Below are 13,811 nucleotides of genomic sequence, written 5' to 3'. Positions count from 1 at the left end.
CCAATTTATCTCCTCATCTTTGATGGCCCTGGTGGCCTCCTTTTCATGCCAAGCTTCTGAAGTGATGTCCTCTTCTCTGTCATGAAACCATGCTTCTTTGTTCTTCCCACTGCCTGTGCTCCTTTTCCTAGAGAAGTTTCATCTTTGGTATGATTGTGAAAGTATATTCAATCTCGATGGTGGCAATGGTGGTGAAAGGAGATGAAATCAGTGGAGGATGGAAGAAAAGAGTGGCTGCATGCCTCCTCAACAAACTTCAAGCTTCAAATCCCTCTCCATACTTGATTCTGGCCTGCCCAAAGGCTTCTACAAGATGTTTCTGGTAAAAATGCAAAACTTCATGTAGAAAGTCCTGTAGCTTCCTCTAGAAGGTTGAACCATGACCAGATTGTGTCTGAACCCTGAAAAAATGAGTGTTCATGGAGGGGATGGATGTGCTTAGGGTGGCTAGCACAGGTGCTGCCTCCCTAGCTAAAATCTCGGTCAATTTCTCCTTCTGCTGCCCTCTCCCCAAACTTCCTTGTATGCCAATCCCAAACAACGCAAAGCCTTTGAACTCATTTGATGAAACTTCCTCAAGAGTAATTCCCTTGATGCATCATCTAATTCAACAACTGATCCATCTGCAAGTTGATGAAAAGCACTCCTTTCAAGCAAATTTTCCATGGCGCCCTTCACTAGCAGACGATTTTGTCCCATTGGTTCTGTGACAATAACACCCATGGATTTTCGATCACAATCAAACTCCAATAAAGCCCGCCTCTTTGATCTTTGTATCCACCAATCACAATTGCCCAATTTCACTGTGCCACTGTTGAGAATGGCACTTGTATCACCTGCCCTTGGGTCTGGAACTCCCATTTTTTTCAACCAATACCTTCAAGGCTGCCTCAGTGGGAATACCAGTAGCATGGAACTGGTGACCTTGACAAGATATCCCTGCATCATTGTAAACTGCAGCAACTTCTGCCAGAGTTTCTAAATTTTCCCCCATATTATGTGCAGGCCAATCCAATATTTTTCCATCCTCAGGATTATATGTTGTTCCTTCAACAGTAAACTCTCTAAGTGAACCAGCATTGTGCCCTAAGGCTATAAACTCACTGACAGACATCTGATTGGTTGTAAGAGTACCTGTCTTATCAGAGCAAATCACTATGGTGCAACCCAAAGTCTCCACGCTCGGTAACTTACGCACAATAGCATTCTTTTGTGCCATCTTACGAGTGCCAAGAGCCAAACATGTAGTAATCACAGCAGGCAATCCCTCTGGTATAGCAGCAACTGCCAGAGCAACAGCAATCTTAAAGTAGTACGTACATTTCTCAAAGGAAAACATGGTATTTTTTGGCCACCCATCTATGACTTCCCATGAAAGAAAATATTTGTAGTTCATGATCCAGACAAGAATACAAATGGCACCAATCACTGTTGTCAGTCTTTCACCAAATTCATCTAACTTTCTTTTCAAAGGGGTATCATGACATTCCATTGAAGCTTCCTAAATTTGTGCCTGAATTTTACCTATTTCTGTAAACATGCCAGTGCTCACAACAATGCATGTGCAGCAGCCATTGGTAACTGTAGTTCCTGCAAACACCATGCATTCTTTTGACTGCAACTCACAGTCACACAAGGTGGCTGGATACGTTCTTTTGACCACAGGCATGCTCTCTCTGGTCAGGGAGCTCTGCTCCATCCTAAAGGTGGATGTCTTGAGGGACACAATTCTCATGTCTGTAGGAACCTTGTCTCCCACCTTCAGTTCCACTATATCTCTTGGAACAAGTTCTCTGGAGGGAATATCTACAACATAATGTCCATCTCTCAAGACCTTTGCATGATCAGATTGCATTTCTTTGAGGGCTTCCAAAGCCTTCTCAGAATTATTCTCCTACCATACTCAAACAATGGCATTGAGGATGAGAATCACGAGAATGACCAGGGGCTCTACATAGGCTGTTATGCCCTCCTCAGAAGACACATTATCACGAAATTAGGCGAGAAGAAATGAAATGCCAGCTGCGAGCAGAAGTATTTTAACAACTGTATCATCGAATTGCTCCACTACCAGCTTCCACAAAGGTGTACCATTTTTCTTCTGGAGCTCATTCCATCCATATATTTGACGGCGTTTTTCCACTTCATGAGAATTTAAACCATTCTCTAAGCTCACATCATATTCTTCTAAGCATTCTTCAACAGTTTTAGACCAAGCAGGGAATATATTGTCCTCCATGGACTATGAAATAGATGATCAGATTCTGAATTCAAACAGATTGCTCCACCATTAACAGATCTATAATGCGTTTGAAAAACTCCAAAATCAATACTTTCAAGAACCCTGGTAACCTTGGACATGAGCTTTAACTACTGTTCTCATTTCAAGCTTGAATTTTGACAAAAATCTCGGGTTTTCCTTCTGCTGAGCTGTTTTCTGTGTTTCCTCTAGACGACTTCCTCTAGAAACGCCTGTAGAGTACCCCTGCACCTCTAAGTGAGCCCGACACGCTGGAGAATTGTGAACCAAGCCACAAAGCTCAATGGAGGACGATGGGTTAATCATTTTGTGGAATCAGAGGATGCATACTTCAGTTGAAAATGTTGCAAGTGCAAGTTAACAGCAGTCTATGAGTTTCAGCTGAGCGTTCGTTAATTGCTGCGTGATTTGTGGTGAAGGAGTGAGGTGGCCAGGTGTACGTGGCCACTTGCAGACGGCAGTGCTATAATGAGCTGCATGTCCTCTTCTTGTTAATCAGTTGCACTGGAGTTAAAGCCTCTACACTGTCCGTTTTTTTATTTTCAATTTTCACGTGAGTGACTTACCCATGCATGCTGCGTGATTTTTGCCTGGATGAGTGCAATCGGATATGGCTAGCTTCCTGGCTAAATCCCCCCATCTCATTCGTTCATGCAGTGCTTAGATTAGATTCATGCAATAGAGGAACAAGGTTTAGTCACGTACTTGAAGTCAGATGGTTGCTGTGAGGTGCTTTTTGCTGCTGCATGCTCATATTCTGCTGCTGCATGCCTGGATCCTTTGGTTGCATGAGGGCTTGGCTGATGATTTTTGGTTTTTTCCTTGTGCAGGTTTCCTCTGGCCGGATGCATGCTGCGGGAGTTCATTTCCACGTTCAGATCTGCACCTTCAAGCTGCTGCTGCTGAATTTTCACAGGACCAGAACTTGTTTTCGCCATTGCTCCCAAACGGTAAACCGGATTGATCTAAAACTTGATGAGTGCATTCCTATCATCATTATGCACCTCCCATAGAAAAATCGTGATCAATGGATGCACAGATTTTGAGAAAAATGGAAAATGGCTGAAGATTTCAGAGATCAATTTCTCGGAAACCGTGCGTCGGAATCGGCTGAAACTGCTTGGGTATGTTACTATCACCCATATGCATATCCCCATGAAACAGGTTTTGAAACGGATGCACGGATATGGAGAAAATGCAAAAATGGCCGATGGCGATGGAGGTTGATTTCTTGGAAACCGTGCACCGAAATGGCCTGAAACTGCTCAGGCATGTTGCCATCATCCCTATAAAATTCTTTGTAAAACGATTTTTCAAATGGATGCATGGTTTTCAAGTTATGGCAAAAACAAATTTTGTTCTATGTATTTTCTCTTCAAAGAATTTTGCAAGTTTTTGCATGGAAAGAAAAACTAAGCTTGGGCTGTGATGCAGGTATGGAGATGATGGAGTAGGAGTTTGAAGATTGCAGGAGGACTTCTGAACCCTTGTGGAAGCTATCGTGTTCGCCAAACCACCTATTTGAAATCCATTTCTAGCTTCCTACAATTTCTACAGGAACTTCCTGTAGAAGCACAATGAGGTGGAAAAGATGATGGAAAAGGGTGAGGAATGGGAACATGGATGCTTGCAGGCATAACCAATGGATTCCAAGCTTTAGATCCCCTTCCAAAATCGAATCTGGCTCGCTTGAAGGTTCTACAGGATGTTTCCTGTAGAAATATAGAACTTCCTCTAGAAGGCACAAAAACTCCTTTGTCTTTGTTTTGAGTGATCCTCCTGACCTGCAATGTCATTGCTGCAACCTGAAATTATTCAATGGAAATTAGATTTCTTTTTCTCTTTTTTTTTTTGAAAAACAACTAGGGCGCCTCATGGAGGTTTTCACCCTAATTGCCTGCCCTGGGCGCCTCCAAGGGAGGTTTTCACCCAGAGATCTTATTCTCTTTTCTCTTTTTTCCCAACCCATTGACCGCCTCATGGAGGTTTTCAATCAATGAGCCAATCTAAGGCGCCTCCAAGGAGGTTTTCACCTTAGATTTCTATTTTCCTCTTTTTTCATTTTTTTTTCTTTTTCTTTTTTTCTCTTTTTTTTTCTTTTTTTTTCTACCCTACCCTACTTGAAAAACAAAATCATTCTCAAGTATAAGAATACTTCCAATGGAGCCATGTGCACATCGAGATTAGAGATAAACTGATGTGGAGGCTTGAAATGCATGCTTTGACAGCTATCCGGATCTCAGAGACCAAATGATTTGACTTTGAAGGGATCAAACATAGCTGAAGAAGAGAGTATTGCTGCAACTTAGTGACCTTCTGAAACCATATCTCAATATAGCTCTGATATCCTTGGTTCTTTTGCTGATCTGGATCATGTTTCATGTCACCCTCTAACATGACTTTCTCATCTTCCTCTTTTTGCTGATCTTTCTCTTGAATACATGGAATATTTGATGGTAACCATGAGGGATCTTTCTTTATCTCTGCTTCTGATGTCTTCTCTTCATCAAGTAAAGCCCATGGCTCTTTGATTTCCTCTTCTAAATCTTCTTTTGCCTGATGTGGTCCTTCAATGCTTTCAATATAGTCTCTTTTTTGCAATACTCTTCCTGAGCTATGGTGAAGATCATTGAGCTCAAGAGGAGTCATTTGGACATGTTGTGTCCCAGCATTGCAATTGTGTTGAGCTACTCCAATGGACAGGTTTGGAAATGGTGGTATGGGTAGCTGAGTGGGGGCGTAGATTTGAGATGGATGTGGATGGGGTTGTGGTTGGGTAGGCATTTGGGGTTGCCTTGGTGGAGGAGGAGGTGATGGTTGCGGTTGAGCAGGTGGTGGAGGAAAAGAAGTGGGAGGAGTGTTGTACTGGGGCCTCCACCCCTGATGAGGTGCATTCCACTGAGGCTGTGGCTGAGCATAAGAGTGAAACGAATGAGTAGCTGGTTGGGCATAATATGGATCTATGAAGGAACAAGGAGGAGGTGTGAACCAGGAAGGATGAGCAGGGGGGCCCCAAGAACGCATGAAAGTGGCTTGATAGGGGTCATAATAGGTCTCGGGTGTCCCTTGCAGTTCCTGCTGGTAAGATCTAGGTCCATGCAGACTCCTTTGGTTCATATAATAGAGTGGTTCAGTGGCTCCTTTGGCTCTCTGATATGCAGCTTTGATTCTGGGTAAGGAAGGGCACTGATCTGTAGGATGGTATTCTTCACATACAAAACACACTTCTATGGAGTACAATGGACATTCGTTCCTAGGATGCTTTCTAGTGCACCTAGGACAAAGAATGGCCAAAGCCCTCTTGGCTTCTTCTTGCTTCTTTTGGATCCACAAGGTATCCAGTTGCATGGCAAGAAACTGCCTCTTATCACTCTTGAAATCTTCGATCTGATTTTCAATTTGTTTTTGGATAAGGTACTGCTCCAAACATTTCTGCTTGTAGCCATTTGCTCCAGAGGAATGTTTTCTTCTTCTTCTTCCCTTGAGGTTCTTCAAATATGTCTTGTTGTCCACCTAAGGGTTCTTTAATCACAGCCATCGAAGAAGAGAGAATGTTGGCTGTGTGAAGCAGTGGGGGCGTTGTGCAATCATTTTTCTAACTTATCTCTACTCCTACAAGGCATGAAATGAAATCTTTTTGGTTGATTTTTGCTTTTTTTCTACTTCTACCTGCAAAACTGAAATAGATTGAACTGCAACTAACTATCTTGCTAAAATGAAAATGCGGAATTGAAATGAAAGCAGGAAATTACTAATCTATTTTGCTCAAATGAAATTGCAGGAATTAAATGCTAGTCTACTCTTACGGAATTGAAATGCTAATCTACGCTTGCAGAAATGAAATTGCGGAATTGAAATGCTAATCTATGAAAGCATGAAATGCTAATCTACTTTTGCATAAACAAAATTGCATAATGGAAATGAAATAAACTACTTAGCAGAAGATTGTTGTGGAAAATAGAAGAAAAGCGGCAATCACCAATACTCTGACGCTTCCCCGGCAACGGTGCCAAAAAGATGGTGGGCTCCAGTATTGTAGCAATAATGCTACAACTCCCTTCTTTAATTTTATCAACCCGGTAGTTCGTAACAAACTTGGAAGCGACGGTGCTGTATGCACAAGTACTAGCTCTTACCGCAGCTGTCACTTGGTCAGCTGGCACAAGTCCACTAGGAGCTTAAGCCAACTTCTATGAGCTCTTAGAAGAAGCTTTTTAATTGATGGATGAAAGCTAACTCGAAGGAAGCTAATCTAATTGCAAAAAGAAACTGAAAGCCAAAAAGAAACGCAAACCCTAGCAAACCCTAATTCTACCAGCTAGTCCTACTGACGCAAAGGAGAGCATGAAAACTACTGAAAGAGATGCCATTACTTCTATGAAGGTAAAATGCAAATGTCTAAGCTATCACTATCTGAAGAAAACATCTTTTTGTATTTTTGATTAAGTTGTTGGAATTATCATGCATGTGCTTCTAACTATTTTTTACTGTGCAGAGGTGGATCAAGGAGGAGAAATGCTTGGGAAAGGTTGGGAAGGTTCAGAGAGGGTCTAAGGGGTCCCTAACACCCTTCCAAAGAGTCTCACAAAGTTTGGCTGCCAAGAAACCGTGTTTATGAGCTTCTACAGGAAGTCTGCAGGGGTTCTACAGGATGTTCAGGATTTCTACAGGATGTTCTGTAATTCTTCTACAGGATGTTTCGAAATGGGATTTTGGAGCATGGATGGAGGGAGAAAGATGGAGGAATGAGTATGGAGGTGAAATAGGGGTGTGAAGAGGTCTAGGACTTGGTGGATGAGGCTAAGGAGCGATTGGATTTGTTCAAGGATGGAGGAAGCGATGATGCACAAGAATGTAGGAATTAGGGCAAGGTGGGGAAAGTATGGCAAATGAAGGGTACGAATCATGGACTAAGGGTTGGAGCAGATTATCTGATGGATTATGGGTAGATAGAGGAGGATAACAGGTGCTCTGCAAGTTATTTTTCGAATTTAACAAATGAAGACTTGGAAAATCAAGAACCTAATTACCTTGACCTAATCTGACCTAGATAATAGCAAAAGAAATGGAACAGAGGTTTATTTGCACAAAATCAGATGAAATAACTATGCAACTAAGCAATCATAACCCTGAGCATGCAGTCAAAAGTGATATCAAGTTTGAAAACTAAGAATCCAACACTAATACTTGCATGGTGAAGCAAAACAGCGTTTTTGTGGGCAGCAAGGCCACCTTTGTCCCAACTCACGATCCCACTGAGAGAGAGGTAAGATCAGAGGTGCTTGAGCCCATTTTTCCAAGGATCCTTTATGTTATTAATCTATCCAAATCAATCTGAACATGAAAATCTACTTTAATCATCAAAAGCAACCTAAATAACACAACAAGTTTTAAATCTAAATAGCAGATTTTACTCTAAGAATGCAGCAAAGACACATGAAAGTAAACAAAGGAGGTACTGGGCGCTTGAGATGGGCCCAACCCCAAGAGCTACAGCCTCCTAAGAGAGATTTAGAGCTGGTGCAAAGCTGGATTCATCTTTATTGATCAAGAAATGAAGAGTTACATCAAAATTGTCCACAAGGAGAACTTGAAAATGAGCTGACAACAAAACTAATCTATTGCCTAAAAATCGAACTACAAAATGACTACAACAAGACTATGAAATGACTAACTACCAGCTAACCAAAATGAGGCCCTAAGCCTTCTTATTTATACAAATTGAGGACCCAACAGTCCTCCTAAACTTTAGGGACTCGGCTGCCCAAAACTTGTAGTTAACAACAGTCCTACTTGACTTGCTTGGCTGCCCTTGTGCTCATTGATTTGGTGACCCTTGAACTCCGAGCTGATGGTGGAGAATTCGAGGTAAGGGCCCATAAATGAAGGGGACACCTTCTTACAAATCCTCTCCCTTGTTCTCCCACAAATTTGGTTGCCAAGTGCTCATTAAAACCTTCAATTTTGTCTCCAAGTTGACCAAAAAGGCTACACAAAGCACACATTAGACTTGTTGGAATAATGACTAACCCAATTCACTCTATTAGCATAAATATAATAAAAAACATGCAATAAACTAATGAGAATGGTGGATTAAGTCGAATTATGAGGTTGAATGAGCCCAAATAATCATCCATTTTTGGGGCTCATCATGAATCTTGTTGTTAATTTGTTGCATATGTTGTTAATGTTGTCACCATCCATGTCGACTACTCTGTCGGACTGATCCATGAGTGTTGTACGTGTTATCTTACCTTGTATGATGTGACTACCGCATCCGAGTGGACTGCTCCGTTGGAAGCTATGCATGTGCTTTTGTGTTGTGTGTTCTTAGCTGAGTTGGGATTGATCCCTTTCAACCTAGAACTCACCTTCACCTTATTCTCCCTTCAAAGTGTTAGAACCTCTCACACACCTTCCTTGACTCATTGCATCAATCACACCCTTGCTACTGATAGAGTTATCTTACTTGCCTTTGTGCGACATTGTGGTCAAGGCATTACCTTACGACCCAGTGCTGGGACTCCTACACCAAACGGTCTGAGGTCTAATTAGGACTTCTTACCAGGGATATCCCCTTGACATGTTGGCAGGTCCAGCACTGTCATCACATACATACATACATATATAAACATCAACATAATCATGATAATAACATAATTACCAGATAGCATAAGGTCAAGGTTAAGAGAACTCCCTTTATCTGTGCACACCATGAACAACATTGAGATCAATCGTTCCCAACATAGCCATGGCATTTGATGCCTCATATCCATTTACTTCACCTTTCCTTTTACCTTTCTCATGATTTTCATGCCATTGTCCATTTACCCCAATGGACCCAACCAAACCAACTGACTATCATACTCTTGCCTTCTGTTGCCATTATACATGCACAGAGCTTCATTACATGTTGGGTTTCATTCATCTCTTCCCGAGCTCCATTAACTTTCCTCTTTTCCTAACCAATTCCCAAGAATCAAAACATAAAAGGCAAGAACAAGAAGCAAACAAGAGAAAACCATGAAAACCAATAGTAATACGACATCACAAACAAAGTGGCAAGGCCTTGCACTAGACGCAATCAAAACCCATAAATCAAGCTCAAACAAATCACAAAATATCGAAGGCACAAAACTCCCAACAAACACCATGACTCAACCCCATGGGTTCCCAATGCCTCCAAGGGAAATTCAACCTGAGCCTTCTTCAATATTTCATGGCAGTCTCTTTTTCCATGCAATCCCCTGCATCATACTGCCATAAACACACAATTGTTAGTGCATAAGTAAACATCAAAATATATCAGTTATCTTACCTTGTTGTGCCAATCACATTGCCACATTGTACACCTGCACATATCATTCCTCAAGGGATTCCAATTCTCTCGACGAACCCAACTATAGCTAGAAACTAGCTAATATATCTGTCAAATACATGTTTAGGAATATAACATATATCCACATAATATCAGACAAAATCTAGGTTAAGAAGACTTCATGTATTCAAAGCATTCATTTGTTTGGATTTGCGGTTTCCAAACATAACCAAAGGAATCCTCACCTAATTCCCTTCTTTACCTTTTTACCTTGCTACGATCAAGACTTACTATGTACTATCACATCACCCTGCTGTTAGTTATGTAAACAATTCAACTATTACCTTGTCATGCTAATACCAACCATTTTGCCTTGCAACCATTCACACATGTTAGTCACATGTTCCACAAATCAAGGCATAATGTCTATGAATTTGAAATCAAAATTTACCAAGTCTAACAACCATGCCATACTCAAAAATCAACTCACATTCATCAGTCATAATACATAATGCTACAACTATCACCTACCTACACTCAAGTACATATCAACTGTCTCAACACATATGTGTTAGTACAACCATCTTAAAACAAGATCATTTCTTCATGCAATCTTACAAACACATACTCATATCATGCAATTAATCAAACATTCAAAACAAATTGTAAACGTACCATGTTAGATAATTAAACTAGATGACATAATCAAACACCAAATAAACAGCATAATCAAACAGTCAAACACCAAGTATACAACATAAGCAAACTCATATCTTAGGGGAGGCTATCTTGTCTACACAATCAATCTAGATTAGCATGATATAACTTCACAATACATCAACTCAAACATAAATAAGGTCATGATGTTCATAACAGTAACTAGCTAACATGTTCACATCATAAACTCATAAACAATTGTCATTCATGCCTAACAATCACATATGCACAGTCAATCTAGATTAGTACAACACCATATCAAAAATATGTTGGGTCATACCTGAATATCGTAACCATAACCATTTGCATAGGCCAATCCAAGTTAACACAATACATATAACATCAAGATCTTAAATGCAATAACCCTAATCATCAAGTTAACTAAGATATAACAACAACAAATTAACATATAACATACTTATCAACAACATATAGCATAATCATCAATTTGACTAACATAAAGCAACTACAAGTTATTACCATGCATGACTATGCAACGCGTGTGCATATGACTACACTGATCAACTAGCATCTACCATGCATGTAACCACAACAACAATAGAATGACAAGTATATAAGTAACCCTAATTCTTATAACAACCATTAACCACATACCTGCATGCCCAACATACAAATCTATATGATGATCTTCTCTTACCCTGAAGTCTAGTGTTGCAAGCTCGCTTTGATGATCTACATATCCTGCTCTTTCTCAACCAACACATCAACATCATAACATAACAACAACATCATGATGACACAAACTACATACAATGACCTCACAATGCATGTTTGACCTACTATACATGCATAACTATAATCATGACAATGCATGCATAACAACATACAGACACTAACATGCATAACAAATGCATATACATCTGGCATGCATTCATGACAAAAACATCCCATCAACAACAACATCAACTTCTACATGTCAACACAAATAAAAAAATTACCATCACCATGCATACGCATCAAACACATATACAACCTGCATGCACGCATGACAAACAAATTATGCCCATCCAATCCAAGTGTTGAACCATGCTCTGATACCACTCTATGGTACCAAATAACATCCAAAGAGAACATAAACCATACATTCCCCAAAGACAACGGAACTCACTCTGATACCACTTTGTAACACCCTCCTCCCACATCTACCCAAGTAACCAGCCAACCGGGGTCAAGATGTGATGAGAAGTTACTATGATATGATTCGACTCCCTATGTGTTAGTTAAGGAAGTGGAATCGATGAAACACATCACACAAACCTTCCACATCAGCAACAAAACTCCCAGGAGCGATCGCAGCCACTAACGTAACCAACCCCTCAAACCAACTGAAGTTTTAATGCATCAAACCACTGGACACTCCCTTGATATGGACCAGGGTGTGTCTAGGAGGCTCCATATGCTGCCACTACAAGGGTAAGCGAGTGTCTGGGGACTTTTTTCCCCAGTGTTGTGCCTGCGACTCCTAGATTTGTGCTACTTTTTTAGGCCTAGAGCCCAGGTCACTTCCCAGAACTCAATGACACCTTCAGAAATGAAATTTCATAGCGGAACAAAGATACATTTGCAAAAACATCAACAAGGACTAAACTAGAACCCTACTAGCCATGACAGGCATTTCATCAAACATGTCACAAATATGCAATCTATAGGTTTAAACAACATATCTGAGCATAGGGGTCTCATACTTATCTGAGAATCACTAAGAAGCATTGATGCCTCATCACAATAACTGCACTACCATCTATTAAGCCATATATTCATTATACAATCAGTGATTAACCAAAACATGAGGAGAGCCATACATTTTCATTGTCATAAAGCTCATTCATACCCAGAATATAACCAAGAAAAGTATAAGGGATATAACAACCATATAAACCACATATAAACAAGTATATTTACCCATAAAATACCAAGTAGAAAGAGAGCTCTTATTGATGATTGCATAGGCTGACCAGGTATGGGACTTCCACGAACCACCCGACCGTAGACTAGGCTGAACCAAATATTTCTTTCAGCTAGTCACCCCCATGCCATATTCCAAGCATGAATGTGGGATCTTATAAAGAAAATCAACTAAAACCATCTAGGGTTTCCAGAGACCAAACCACCTCAACCCTTAACCAGTGATTCCACCTCACAATTAGACATCACTAACCATCACTATTGGTCTCTACCCAAGTTGTCTGAGGCTCCAGAGCATTTGTTCCAACCCAGCTTCCAGGATTAGTAACTCAACCCACAGCTGTCATCGGGCTTCCAGAGCATTTGTCCAAACAAGGCTTCTAGGACTAGTAACTCAACCCACAACTGTCATTGAGCTTCCAGAGCATTTGTCCAACCAAGGCTTCCAAGGCTAGTAACTCAACCCACCAAGGGCTTCCAGAGTGTTTGTCCAACCAAGGCTTCCAGAACTAGTAACTCAAACCAAGTTGTTACAGGGCTTCCAGAGCATTTTTCCAACCAAGGCTTCGAGGACTAGTAACTCAACCCAAGTTGTTACAAGGCTTGCAGAGAATTTGTCCAACCAAGGCTCTCGGACACGTGGGAGAGTTTAGAGGTAGGACATTCGTCAGCTAGGAATTCTCCCATTATGCTTGTGGGCGTAGGGTTTGGTTTCATGGAACATAAGCTCAACATCTTCCTATTCCTCTGAGCTCTAACTTATGGTTCTACGACATAAGCATATGTACATGATAGGGACCTTCTTAGTCCTAGGCGTTTGGTCATGGCACTCCATTACATAGGCTTATTCAACACAAAGATCGGGCCCTTCAAACTCAGCCCCCACTCCTTATATATATGTAGATGATAATGCACTTACAAGGAATCCTTACCCATGCCTTTGATACTTAGTTCATATATCTATATAAGCAATGCATTAAACAAGCATAAGACATTAAGAACATAGGAGACTTCAGCAAGCACTTATCTTTAATAAATTGAATGAGGCAACTGAGATTACGAATTGAAATATCCACCCAACCTTAGACACACTACAACCAATTCCTTCATGCAATAGTCACCCCCGAGCTAGATTCCAAGCTTAAGTATGAGTGCTTAAGGGATCAACCAAATTTTCCAACTGAAACAAGGACTCCAAAGGACCATCCGCCTCCACCCACCAGCGATCTCATGTATTTAGTATTTCTCAACAAATCCAAAGATCCACCACCTCCGCCCTTCAATTCAACGAGGGAATCTAGAGACTATACCCCCACCCTCAAAGTAGCAAGGGAATCCAAAGGCTTTTCCTCCAAGCTCTAATTAGCAAGGGATTCTAAAGACCATGCTTCCACCTGCAAAGAAACAAGGGAATCCAGAGGCTTTGCCTCCACCCTCTAATCAGCAAGGGATTCTATAGGTTATGCCCCCACCCTCTAATCAACAATGGAATCCAAAGGTTGTGCCTCCACCTTATAAGCAACAAGGGAATCCAAAGGATGTGCATACACCCTTTAAACAACAAGGGAATCTATAGGTTATGCCTCCACC

The 13,811-nt window shown here is 40.9% G+C and overlaps 1 pseudogene; it reads right to left on the bottom strand.

The window, feature by feature from the left end:
- Positions 1–483: 483 nt before the first annotated feature.
- Positions 484–2,239, bottom strand: LOC149154860 (calcium-transporting ATPase, endoplasmic reticulum-type pseudogene; annotated as a pseudogene).
- Between the last annotated feature and the right edge of the window lie 11,572 nt (positions 2,240–13,811).

This window comes from Pinus tabuliformis, chromosome 9, assembly GCF_031772625.1.
Source record: "Pinus tabuliformis cultivar Carrire ecotype Pingquan chromosome 9, CPIR1, whole genome shotgun sequence".
NCBI classification, from domain to species: domain Eukaryota; kingdom Viridiplantae; phylum Streptophyta; class Pinopsida; order Pinales; family Pinaceae; genus Pinus; species Pinus tabuliformis.
This window is presented reverse-complemented; position numbering and strand designations above follow the sequence as displayed.